This window comes from Trachymyrmex septentrionalis, unplaced genomic scaffold (genome assembly GCF_001594115.1).
Source record: "Trachymyrmex septentrionalis isolate Tsep2-gDNA-1 unplaced genomic scaffold, Tsep1.0 scaffold37, whole genome shotgun sequence".
Classification (NCBI taxonomy): Eukaryota; Metazoa; Arthropoda; class Insecta; order Hymenoptera; family Formicidae; genus Trachymyrmex; species Trachymyrmex septentrionalis.
In genome coordinates this window covers 143,430-155,777 of record NW_017305536.1, presented here as the reverse complement: position 1 = coordinate 155,777, position 12,348 = coordinate 143,430, and the positions used below count along the sequence as shown (strand labels likewise).

At 36.0% G+C, this 12,348-nt stretch overlaps 1 protein-coding gene across 10 annotated transcripts in view; it reads left to right on the top strand.

Moving 5' to 3' along the window:
• The window catches only part of LOC108750655 (tyrosine-protein phosphatase Lar-like), a 369,675-nt gene that overhangs the window by 284,517 nt on the left and 72,810 nt on the right, over nt 1–12,348 (top strand). The gene's annotated exons all lie outside the window — the stretch shown is intronic.

Below are 12,348 nucleotides of genomic sequence, written 5' to 3'. Positions count from 1 at the left end.
TTATTTTTCATTTTTTAACAAAAAAAAAGAGAGAAACATATTCTTAGAGCATATTAGGTACATATGTATTCAATATAATCTACAATAAATGCTACTTTTTCTTCAAATCTTTATTTAGTAAATATAATACTTGAAAAAGTCTTATATACTCGTACCTTCTTAACGTTCAGAAATGTTTCCTCCGAGAGAATTTGATCATTATTTTTTATTTCGGATTCGGCAAAAAATTGGAAGCAAATTGCCAGCTGTAGGCCATATAGAGTCCGGATATCTTATATAAAATTAATTTTGCGATAAAAAAGAATTGTATAGAATAACATTTGTATTATCAATGCGATTTACAACGTTACGAACAATATGATACTATTAATTTACTTATCAGGAAAAACTCATTTTTCAATTTGATTTCTCTGCAGTTAAATTTCAAGATACAATCCTGTGAGTGATGAAAATTAACGCGGAAACAGTAACCGTCGTATGATTCAATGATCGTAATCTGGAAGTAATTTTTTCATTAGTCGCGAGTGCCTCTTATCGGGTATAATTTGAGATCTTGGAAAAGTATTCGCGAAGGAAAGTGTCAAATTCTCGCGGTAAAGTGCACTTTGCTCTATCTTAAGTGAGACTCGGATCGAATAGTTTCTCTACTATTTCTGCCTTAACTTTCATTAGACGCATTCAAATCGAACGCCTTTTTCTCTCTTTCCACCTTCTTTCCTTCCTTTGTACTTTGTGCATCTGTTTGAGAAATCTGTTTTCATTCATGGTGCAAAAGATCATAGTATGTACTTTGTTCCGCTATTGCTGGAAACGACTCGTTCCTTATAATCGCAATCAATCATTCGATTTATGATCACGAGTGACACGTGTGTACAAAAAAGAGAAGCATTTGAAAGATGGCACACTTCTCTCATCGATTTGTTTTGTATACTAATTTCTTGGCTGATCGACTCATTTTACTTAAAACGATACCGCAGATCTACCGTAGATTATATATCGTACATATATGTGTATACAATTTCTCATTAGAGTACATATTACTCGAAACCAGATCTCGTAACGTTGAGGGAACAAATCGTGTATAGACTGTCTTTCCTTCTCTTCCATTATCGCATTCAATTTTTATCGGATATTCAATCAGATCGCTTTATATCAATTTTTCGGATTGGTTAAATTTGATTAGTTAAATTAAACAAAAAAAAAAAAGTTAATTAGATTTAGAAAAAGCAGGGAATTTCGTATTAAAACGAGATAAAGTTGAATAATATTCGTCAGATTTTTGATAAAAATGTAATTTTCCGAGCATACGTTTACTTTGCTCAAGCCTGCAACTCCAAATCTATAGATATAGTATATCGAATTGTGACTCCTCTCGATTGGAGCGCGCAAACGCGATCTTTGCCGGCAGTAGTCGAAAAGGACAATATCGTTCGTAGCAGGACCCTTCTATTGACTCGCGAACAAGTTTGGTGCCAACATCGCACAAAGCGAATGGAGCCGTTTTATTACAATATCCCGGGATACATATTTTTCCAGACCTTTGTTCACAGAATCAGTTCCGCCTGCGGACTTTAATAAACGGCATTCGCAAATTTTAGCGTAACTCGCCGACCAAATGTTCATTATGGAAACTACATCGCGCAAAATGAGTTTGCGGAAGCGACGACTCTACGACACTGTATTCGTTATGTAAGCTGCTTTTGTACGATGGCTCGTGTATACTAATTATGATCTAACGTAGCCTCGCACTTCAAGGGAGCAACCCAGGAAGGGAAGATTACTCGAGCATGCGCAAGAGAGAGAGAGAGAGAGAGAGAGAGAGAGAGAGAGAGAGAGTCCCAGGCCAGAGTCGCATACTTATGAAACGTTAAAGGCTCCTTTGAGTCCTGCACAGCTACGCTCTCTGCCGTTTGTGTCAGGACACTTCCTAATTGCGTTACGGACACACGACAGAAATGTAGCACGAAACGCATGGCAATCTAAGACCGCGTTCGAGAGGAATACACTAGGCAACTATGATCCATTTGCTAAAAATCTCAGAAATAAAGAGTTCGCAGTTGAAATTTCAATTAATAATAAAACTTTGAAACCATCAACAATACAATGTTTGTTACGCAGGTCTATATATATCGTAACTTTCAGTTTGCAAAAATATATAATATGTGAGTGATTACATAATTCGTCACTCACCCAAGAAGGTTAATATTATCATTGCGTTCTCTTCACTAAAGGAAGGTGATTGATCTAAGTCTCGGCATTCTAGAAATTATATAAATTCTTCGTAAGACTGCCGTAATCAAGTTACCCCCGAACGTTCGTAAGAACGTGGGAATATTTCGTAATAACGATAGATCTACCTCCGGTAAAGTCTAGCAGACGTCTACGGAACCGCTTCGAAAGTTTCGTATGAAAACAATCCGTAAAGTCTTTACCGCTCTCGATGAAGATTAACCAACTTTCCTTCAGTTGATTTATCCTCTCGAATCTTCTCTATCGCCGGAGAGATGTTTACCGTAGTTATGACGAAATTCTTTTCTTCACGCCATGTAATTACTGTTGCGTTATCGTTCTGCCTTCGTAGTTCACTTTTTGTAAAACTATGTGCACAGCAACAGCTGTTTCTTTTTTCAAAAGTAATATAGGACGAATGAGGGATTATATATATATATAAAGGGTGTCCCAAAATTAACGCAAGATTTGAATTTGCCGCCATTTGTGCAGTAAAGTGTTGGCAACCCAAAAAAAAACAATTTAACAGCTGACAGTTTAGGGTTAATGAAAATGAGTTCGTTGAATGGATTATTGAATCATCAACAAATGGATGCTGATTTTTCGAGCAAAATCATCCTAAGCGATGAAGCACATTTTCACCTTGATGGCTTTGTTAATCGCCAAAATTGCCCCCTAGATCGTGTGATTTAACATCATTAGATTTCTTTTTATGGGGTTATTTGAAATCACAGGTCTATGTCAACAAGCCCACAACCACCCGTGCATTAAAGGAGGAGATTCAACGCTGCATCAACGAAATTCAGCCACATTTATGCAAAATGGTCATGGAAAATTTCGACAAACGAGTGCGTATGTGCATGCAAAGCCGTGGAGGCCATTTGCCCGATGTGTTATTCCACAAATAACCCTATCCTATGTACTTTATGATTCAGTAAAAAAATAACAATCAAAAGACTAAAAACTGTGTTTTCTATTTAATTCAAATCTTGCGTTAATTTTGGGACACCCTTTATATATATATATATATATTTGCAAAGTTTTATCTGAAGATATTACACAATATTATATATCACACATATATATGTATCTAATATATTCTCGCAAAATCTAGTTAATTCCTTTTTTAATATAAACTCGCTTATATATATATAAAACACAAAATCGAGTGGAAACGATGTTCGATAATTTGAGCCGGCCTCGCTTTTGGTTGCCGTGTCGACGACGTCGGTGTGTCATCGCCGGCGGCTGCGAGCGTTCGATTAATGCATTTTTTATTATTTTCTGCTATGGAAAACAAACGCCGTAACAAGAGCCGCGCTACCGAGAATTCAACATTTCCATTGTTTTTAATTCAACGATCGCGCGCGGGGGCACTCACAATGCGCAGCTCCCAGGCTGTACAGTTTGAAAATTTAATCCTCCCAACCCTTTCGCCGCTTTTTGTCCGTACTATGCGCTTTTTTCTCCCCCGTGGGGCCCCTAGAAACTACGTTGTTACCCTCCCCTTCCAGGTTTCGCTCTTCACAGACAGACATTCGCGGTACGTGCGATTTAATCCTTGCGAAGTAAATCCTGTGCCAGGCGCAGGCAGAAAGACAAAAGCATTACATTAACACAGAAAGCAAGCAGCTTGTATGTTACATGTGTAAATAAATGTGTGCGACTATACGCAAGCCAAGCATGCGATATTATAAAGACTTGTCTCTATCTTTTACCAAATTTGCAATCAGCACATTCAATTTTGTAATATTGCATCGCCCACATTGTATGTACCATTCCGAACTAAACTCGTAAAGAACAATAATAATAGTATCGTTTTATTGGCTCCATTATTTTAAGCACATTTTTTATAAGTTTTACCAAAAGGTAAATATTTTCTAGCACTTTTTCTTTCCTCAATATTAAATTAGACGGGCCTATTAAGAGATCTGTCACTAACCACGAATATCTCAATCTCATTATTCCCGCTTCATAGAATGTCATTTACCCAATTCGATTATTGAAATTGAATATCCTGCGCGCATGGTTTATCATTGTCGTTATTTAATCTCCTTGATTTAAATCAGTAGTACTGATAGGGAGTCTCCCCTATCTGTCGAAGAAATGACACGAGAGAAAGCTATAAGGGAAGGGTAAATGAAAGAAGGACGCGCGATGAAAAAGAACTTGAAGAGGTCGCCGATTCTTCGGCCGTTATTTCCGCTCGATCGGGGACTCTTCTCTCGCCATGGCTGTCATTGACACTGCCTTTTACATCAGTGTTGAGTGAAGTGGCAGCGAAATAGGTATCGACGACCGATACAATGGCAGGCCCCGTGCATCGTCTATGTGTCACGCACACGAAATGAAGTTCACATTCCCAATCGACGATTCCTTATCGCGATGGCGAATGGGACAAACGCGTTCGAGTCGCCTAGTAAGATAGGAAACTGATAATTTCTGCTTGTCTGCCAGCGTACAAAGCTGCGTACAACGCTTTTTGCCGTGAGAATATGATGAACGCCAAGATTACACTTTGGTGAGACAGGAGTGCGAAATTTTGTGTGATGAGTTCATTCCAAAAATGAACGTCTTTGCAAGCGTCTCCGGCGCAACTTCCTTGACTTCTTTCATCGTGTTCTTTTTTCATTTCTCTTCTTTGTAACTTTATCTCGTGTCACTTTCTTCAACAAGTCGCGATAAGAAAACTCTACTGCATTGCTGATTAAATCAGAGAAATTAATTAATAACAACGATAGATCACGCAGAACACTTGATTTCAATGATCAAATTAGGCAAATAAAAAAAAAAATTAATATGGCAGATTCAATACGCAGTTTATGAAAAATATAATGAATATGTATAATATAGAGTTATATTTGTATATCATGAATAACGTGCAGTTAAACATAAAATTTTTATGAATTGGTTTATAAACATTTTACAACAAGAAAGGATAAATATTTCTGTCTAGTTTCCAAGTACAGTAGTACGAAGAGCAGTTAGTTTAACTTGCTTGATGAAATCTACGTGATAGGCCATCAACGTTTACATGCAATGTTGAACAGTGTGCAACATACGCATCAAATGGACGACGTAACATGGGACGACAAGTAACGTATCAGTCCATAAACAGACGAGCGGACAATATCTTGCAATGTGCCCGAGCTTTCTCCATGGGCGCATATATCCTTCCTATTTACGTGGATACATGGAAAACCGGTTATTGGCCCATACGCAATAGGCAAATCGATACATGCATATCGGGATATCCGTCGTACGATTCATTGTGGAACACAGAAAACATTTCTCGAAAGCGTACAAAAGCGATATACAAACTGTTTTGCCGCGGAACTTTAGAAACGAGACAAATTATTATTCGGTATAAAGAAAGATTTTATAAAGATCACAATACTTATATACTATCTATTAATTTACACTATTCAAATATGACGTAAATATTATTGAATTTTATAAAGAAAGAAATTTTAATTTGATAAATCATTAGGGTAAAACCACTAGATGTGGATCAGATACTAATTCCGGGTCACTTTTTATATTTAAATAATTATAACATTTTTTATTAAATGATACATATCACAACATTTTTTGTTTTGTCTCTTTCAAGTGTCAATTGAATTTAATTTATTAGGAATAGCATTATACATTGATGTCGTTAACTAATTAAATGCGCGAAGTTTACTAATATATGTCTTTAAAAATTAATTCAAAGTGTAACATCATAAGAATTGCTTTTATAAAAAGGCTTATGGCTTTTATAATAGGTAGTAAATAGCATTAGATTTCATAGAAAAAAATCAACGTTATGCTCAGTTGAGATTAAACATATCCGCGGATGTTGTTTAATCACTAAGTTATAACGATACTTTTATTGCGTAAATTTATTATAAAAGTGTTTAAAAACTTGTCAAATCTTACAAATGATGCCACTCTGAAAAGATTTATTTGTTTAAGATTAATCAAAGATATCAAAATAGAATATAAAATGTTACACACTATTCATAATTTAACTTTTTATTGCTAAACGTTTAATTTTCATCAATTTTTTTTAATTATTATTGATTTTTAATTGCCATTAATTTTAAATAAACTTGAATGCGTTATAAATTGCATCATGATCCATAATTAGATCCCAGAATTAGATGTGGATCATCAATTATAATTTTGTTACACTATACATTACGATATACATGCGCAAATCATTTTTATTATTCTTACGGATGTAGTAACAAAAAAAGATATAGCATTTGGTGAATTGATCCAAAATTAGTACATGGAGTCTAATTGTGGATAATTATCGTTACTTTATTTATCATAATTCAAATTAAAATATTGTATATAAAACGGTAATAAAATGGAATAAAATTATTCTTAATGTAATCTTTATGATTAATCGTGACTATTAAATATTTTATTAATTGTTTCATATTTTTTGTTCTGGATAAAAATATGAATTTTTTTTCAAGAGTGATCCACAATCATGATTTTACCCATTTCAATTTCTTGCAATTTATTATATTTCATCTGCGTTCAATGACATGTTTTCTTCACATGTTCTCTGCACAATAAAATTTGATAATATTTCTGATTAATTTTTTTACAGATGTAAAATAATAAAAACTTTACTTTTATCTTTAATCGCGTATGACATAAAATATTCAAGAAATTATTGTATATTATAAAGAATTCAATAGCTGACAATTAGAAAATTATTTATACCATTAAAATATTTCCTTCTAATCCTATTTCCTTCTAGTTAGCGATTTTCATTACGTTTCTAATTAACTTTTATATCAAAATATAAAAATGTCTCGTGTAAATGTTTTATATTCAAAAGTTACCATGCATGATGAAACGTAAATTGATTGGCTCGCGCGCAAAATTGGCATCGCTTTCTCGGCATGCGTTATAGATTGGCAAATACAATTGCGTGTTACTGGCAATGTTCCGATCGTAAGTTATTGGAGTTTCTACGAAGTAACCAAGTTTGGGGATCTTTGCTAACCAATCCATGCGGTTAATTTGCTCGTGCACTTTGAAACTCGATAAACTCATGGATTGCTCGTCATAATTGTACACCGATGTCGTTACTGATGATTTTATGCTACGTTGCCTAAATACATTTAAACGTAAGATTATTTTCTACCCTCGAATGGAAAATAGTTAAGCACATCGATTTAAGCAACATGCATCTGATGTTTGCGATCAAGTCAATCAAATATTATAGTTAAAACGATTCATTAATTACGAAAAACTCACGTTATCAAAGTTTTTTCGTAGTTCGTTCGCATAGAGCAAGAATAAGACAAAATACATAATAGTCTACCAAAGCCTAACATCTTGATGTAATTTCGTTCAATTTTTGAGAAACTTTTCCGAATGGAATTCGCAATGTGTTTATAAAAAGAATATTGCACTGTGTCGCTTCGTGCAATCATAATATACGAGTAATATATAATGTATGTATAAACAGTGATTCATCACTGCTAGAATAGAAATAACTTTAATTCGACATCTTTTGTAATAACATCATTCTTTTTCAATTTGATTATGAATTTTTTGCGTGACGTTATTCAGAAAAGTGTAATAACGATAAATTTTATTCCCTTTTCGAAACAAGATAACTTTTTTTAAAAGAAAATTCTGAACAATTTGGAACGTACAAATGTCGAACTATACATTTAATATACAATATGATTTTTCAACTATTTCAAGCAGAAGAATTAAAAATGTTAAATTATCAAATTTCATGTATAATAATTTTTTCTCTATTATTATGATTTATGCGATCATCCGCGCGAATAATAAAAAAAATTTTTTTTTAATTCCAGCTTCTAATAGATTTCTTTGTAAGCTCGGAACAGTGGTGAAAAAATGACGCCGAGATAGAATTAGAAGAGACTGCAGAAGAGACTGCAGACTAATAATCTGCAGAAGAAGTTAGCCCTGTTTAGCAGGATGATTGGCTAGCGACCGACGAGGTCGAACAGTCGGCTGACGCCGCTCTCTCGTTTGGGAAATCAGACCACAATTGCTGGATATCACGCTATCTCTATTATATCGCTATCACGGCGATATTTTTCGACGTTGAATGTCTCGTGAATTTAAGGCTTGCCGCGCGCGACTGAAATTGCTTTTGATTGTGGCGCGTTCGTTTAAATAATATCCCATTTAGGCGGATTAACAAAGTTGGGGATAAAAATATATAGATCCATTCATCGTGAGAAAATCCCCGAGGAATAGTTTACTCGTTAATTTCTTTCTTAGCGAAAATTCGACGGTCACGATTGTACAAAGTACAGCGTAACGGAGTTATTCTAAATGCAGGCACGAGGCAACGTCGAATTGCGACAGAACGTAATTTACCGAAGAAAAAGAGAATCGATCGGTATCCATTGCCTTGAGCGAACGTGCGCTACTCGATTTGCAATTCAAGGTGCAGTAAATTGGGAAGTGATCGGAAAAGATGCGCCAGAGCGGTTTCCCGTTCGAGACAGGTGAACGTTTCACAAGATCGTATTCAAATCGGATTAATTACATTCATCGTGGTCTTTTCCGAATTGGACACGTCGCGCGATGTGATTTTCCTGCTATCGTGACGTGACCGTTTTAAATTTTATCTAAATAGCCGAAATAGACTTCTGATGACTATAAAGATATACCCAAGAATATAACTCTACAAGATCTGTTAGGAAAAGATTCTCTAACAGCATGGAATACATTTTTCGTAACGGAAAAATCGAGAGAAATTATTTATTTAATTCAAGGTTGTGAATTAAATGTTGTGCGTGTGACTTGACAAGAGTAATTATCTATAATATAAAAACAATATTATTGAATAAATTTTTCATTTTTTTTTTCCTCATCGTTTTAAGAAACTTCGTTGAAATCTGAAAAAAAAAAAAAAAACTCATCGTAAATATCATCGATCCTTTGACATCATAACATTATGTAGCATAAACAGCAGATGGAATAGCATAAAAACTGAAAGTTATGAAAAACTTTATATCTCGCTTCCTTTATTCCATTTCGTTGTCGCTCAAAATATACGCGTATATCCATCATGACATGCATGCGTGTTACGTACATTCACGCTCCGTACGTGGAGCAGTCCGTAAATTTCTATTTCTTTACGTCTCTATATATATGCTCCAAACATGGACACGTTGTAGTCGAGAAAGTGCGCGAAGAACCGCATTGCGGCGTTCGGCGAAGAAAGAAAGAAAGAATAAAAAAAGATACTTATTACTTCTTACGTATATACAGGTATGTGTTTTATATATAATTCTGCGGTCGGGGATATATATGATTGAAAAACGAAAAACAAGGGATATATAATTACGCTATCAGAAATAATAAACCAGCAGGATAAAGGCTTTCGCGCTTAATTATGTTCTCTTAGTGGTTTTGACGTAATTTTAAAATGTGAACAATGTAAACGCGCGGAAACGACAATACAGATCTAATACAGAGTCCGTTACAATGCTTGCTCGAGCTATTTATGGATTCGATATTTTTGCTGCCTTTGATCTCACTGCTGGGACACAGTTTAAAGTGCTCAACTCAAAAGTTTTCTCGTTGCCGCCTACGGACCGATTCGCCGTCACGCTTGTGTTTTCTTTAGGAATAGCTCAAACGATCCTTCCGGCTGACGGCTCGCTAATTCATATGTACTAACTACATTAAAACGGAGGGATATTTTTGATGTACGTACGTCATCGTTGCACTCTTCAATAATTTTAATTTATTCCTATTCGATTCAGGAGAATGATCTCACGAGAAATTATAGATATCAGTTTGATATGGTACAAAAGTTTTTTTTCCTTTCTTTATAAAAACGTGCTTGCAGAAACATATATAATATGCATGTAAAGTTGTTCGAGTCTACAGATATTTTTCCAATTATGTCTTATTTGTTTCATACATCGAGGACACGTTGAAACATATTGCATTTTAGAATTATGTAAAAAAAAAAAACGCACGTTTAAAAAAAGTTTCATACGCGTGTATTAATTTTATGTATAATATAAATTCCCTTTCACAATTTCCACTTTCAGGCAAATAAAAGTAGCCGTAGTAATCTTTTGAATAGTTACACAATTTTGCAGTTGTAACTTCCCATTGGGTATATATCGATATACACGAGCAATATGAAAAATATAAAAGTTTCCTTTATCATGATAGCACAGCGCAAGTGTTATAGCCGTGCGGAGAAAGGATAGTGGAAATTACGGAGATTACACTATAGAGACGCAGCTATATAAGGATTCCGGCGGTGTTACTTGACACTAGTTTCTCCAGAGGCGGCCGATGTGACGACAAGCGACGGAAATTGATGCATTTCCTCCGTCGACGTTCTCGCGATTATGCAGCGCGATTATGTAACGTGTGAAATCCCTTGATTTCGCGTGGTTGGCGATGCACATCTGAATTGCGCGATGCGCTATTCAATTTGCAGCTTTTCCGGAATGTATGCGTGAGAATTAAAAATAATAGCGTAGTTTCACGTCGTTAATACCCAGATAATCCAGCAAATAATCCAGTATACGGTCGAAAATCTCAATTTAGAACGATATGTCTAGAGTCATATACGCGATGAGGAAATTATATAATATAAAAGCATTAGAGAATTTGATTGGACGACGCGTTTATCATATACGCGCGTGCGACTGCATGCATATTCCATTATCAAGTATCGACACTTGGCGCAACGCGCTATTACCGGGAAACAACATTAATTTCTAGCGACTGGTCCACAGCGTGTTTGTGGACAAGCGAGTGGACGGACAATAAATTGTCACCGCAGTCACGTTTAAAATTGGTGGTTCGCCGCGTCTGTACAATACATAAATCCCTTCTACGTTCATTCACGACGGAGACCATATACATTTGTCGACGTAAACGGAAGTGTAACTTAAAAACGATTCGAAATTAGAGCATTGCCGTGAAATCGACAGTGTGTCGAATAATGCCTACAACAACGGAAATCCTGTTATTCGCGGGGAAGCTCGTATTTAACGTATTTCGCGCGATAAGCTCCGGCTCGGCCGGAGTATCGGCGTTGTGTTTAACGCGAACCACGCGAACCGCGCATTGCAAAACGCGGCTCTTTATTGCTCGTCCAGCAGGTGGGACTCAATTAGGGACGGCCGCGAATTTGCATAAATAGTGCGAAACGAGCGTCGCGCACACGCGTCGCATCGGTCGGTTGCGCAATGGCCGTCCGAATGATCGTAATAGCTCGCTGACATCGACGTAATAGCTCGACATATATACGACGAGCATTCAATCTTCGATAAAATGCCTAATGATAGATTTCTCTCTCTCTCTCTTTTCTTCTTTTACGAGTTTTGTAAGCCAATTTTCGAGCGATTTTCGAGCGAAAGTTGTAAAAATACAAACTGTTGCATTATTTATTACAACATATTTATTAAAATGCTTGGCTATTAAACATCAATTATACATACTATAGTATATCTTGAATGAAAATTTGGAAAGACTAAATGCTGTTTAAATGGAAAGTCCAATCGTTCCGATCCGTCATTAAAATTAGAGTTAAGATTCTAGAACACCCCGTATGTATATTCCGTTCTCGTAATCGGGCTTCGCGCTATCTCAATTAATTGCCGTCACATTATTTGCGGTCGGCGGAGCTCGACCTAACCCGCTGCCTCGTTTTCGGCCGCGCTCATTCACCGGTATGCTCTATCATCGAGCCGGGCACGCTCAACGAAATCGGTTAATTCCGGATTACCCGAATCGCAAAACGGCCCTTGCTTTGGTCCTTTCGCACCGCGGTCCAATTTGCACGCGATTAGATAACGAGAGCTGACGCTGACGGTGATATAACCGCGATTGTTATAATCACTCGCAGGAAAATGTGAGGGAAGGATTAGTACGAGCTAATAAAATTTATATTTCTCGATGGGGAATCGGCGAGGGTGGTTTTTTTCTTCTTATTGTCAGTGGAAATTTGAAAACGGCTGAATAATTATATAGCTAAAGACTTTCGGTGAATCGAACTACAAGAGTAACGAAACTTTATTTCCAGTTAATTTCAAAGGGAATTTACTTTGATAGGGACCTAGTTTGAGAGTTACTTATCGAGATATTTAA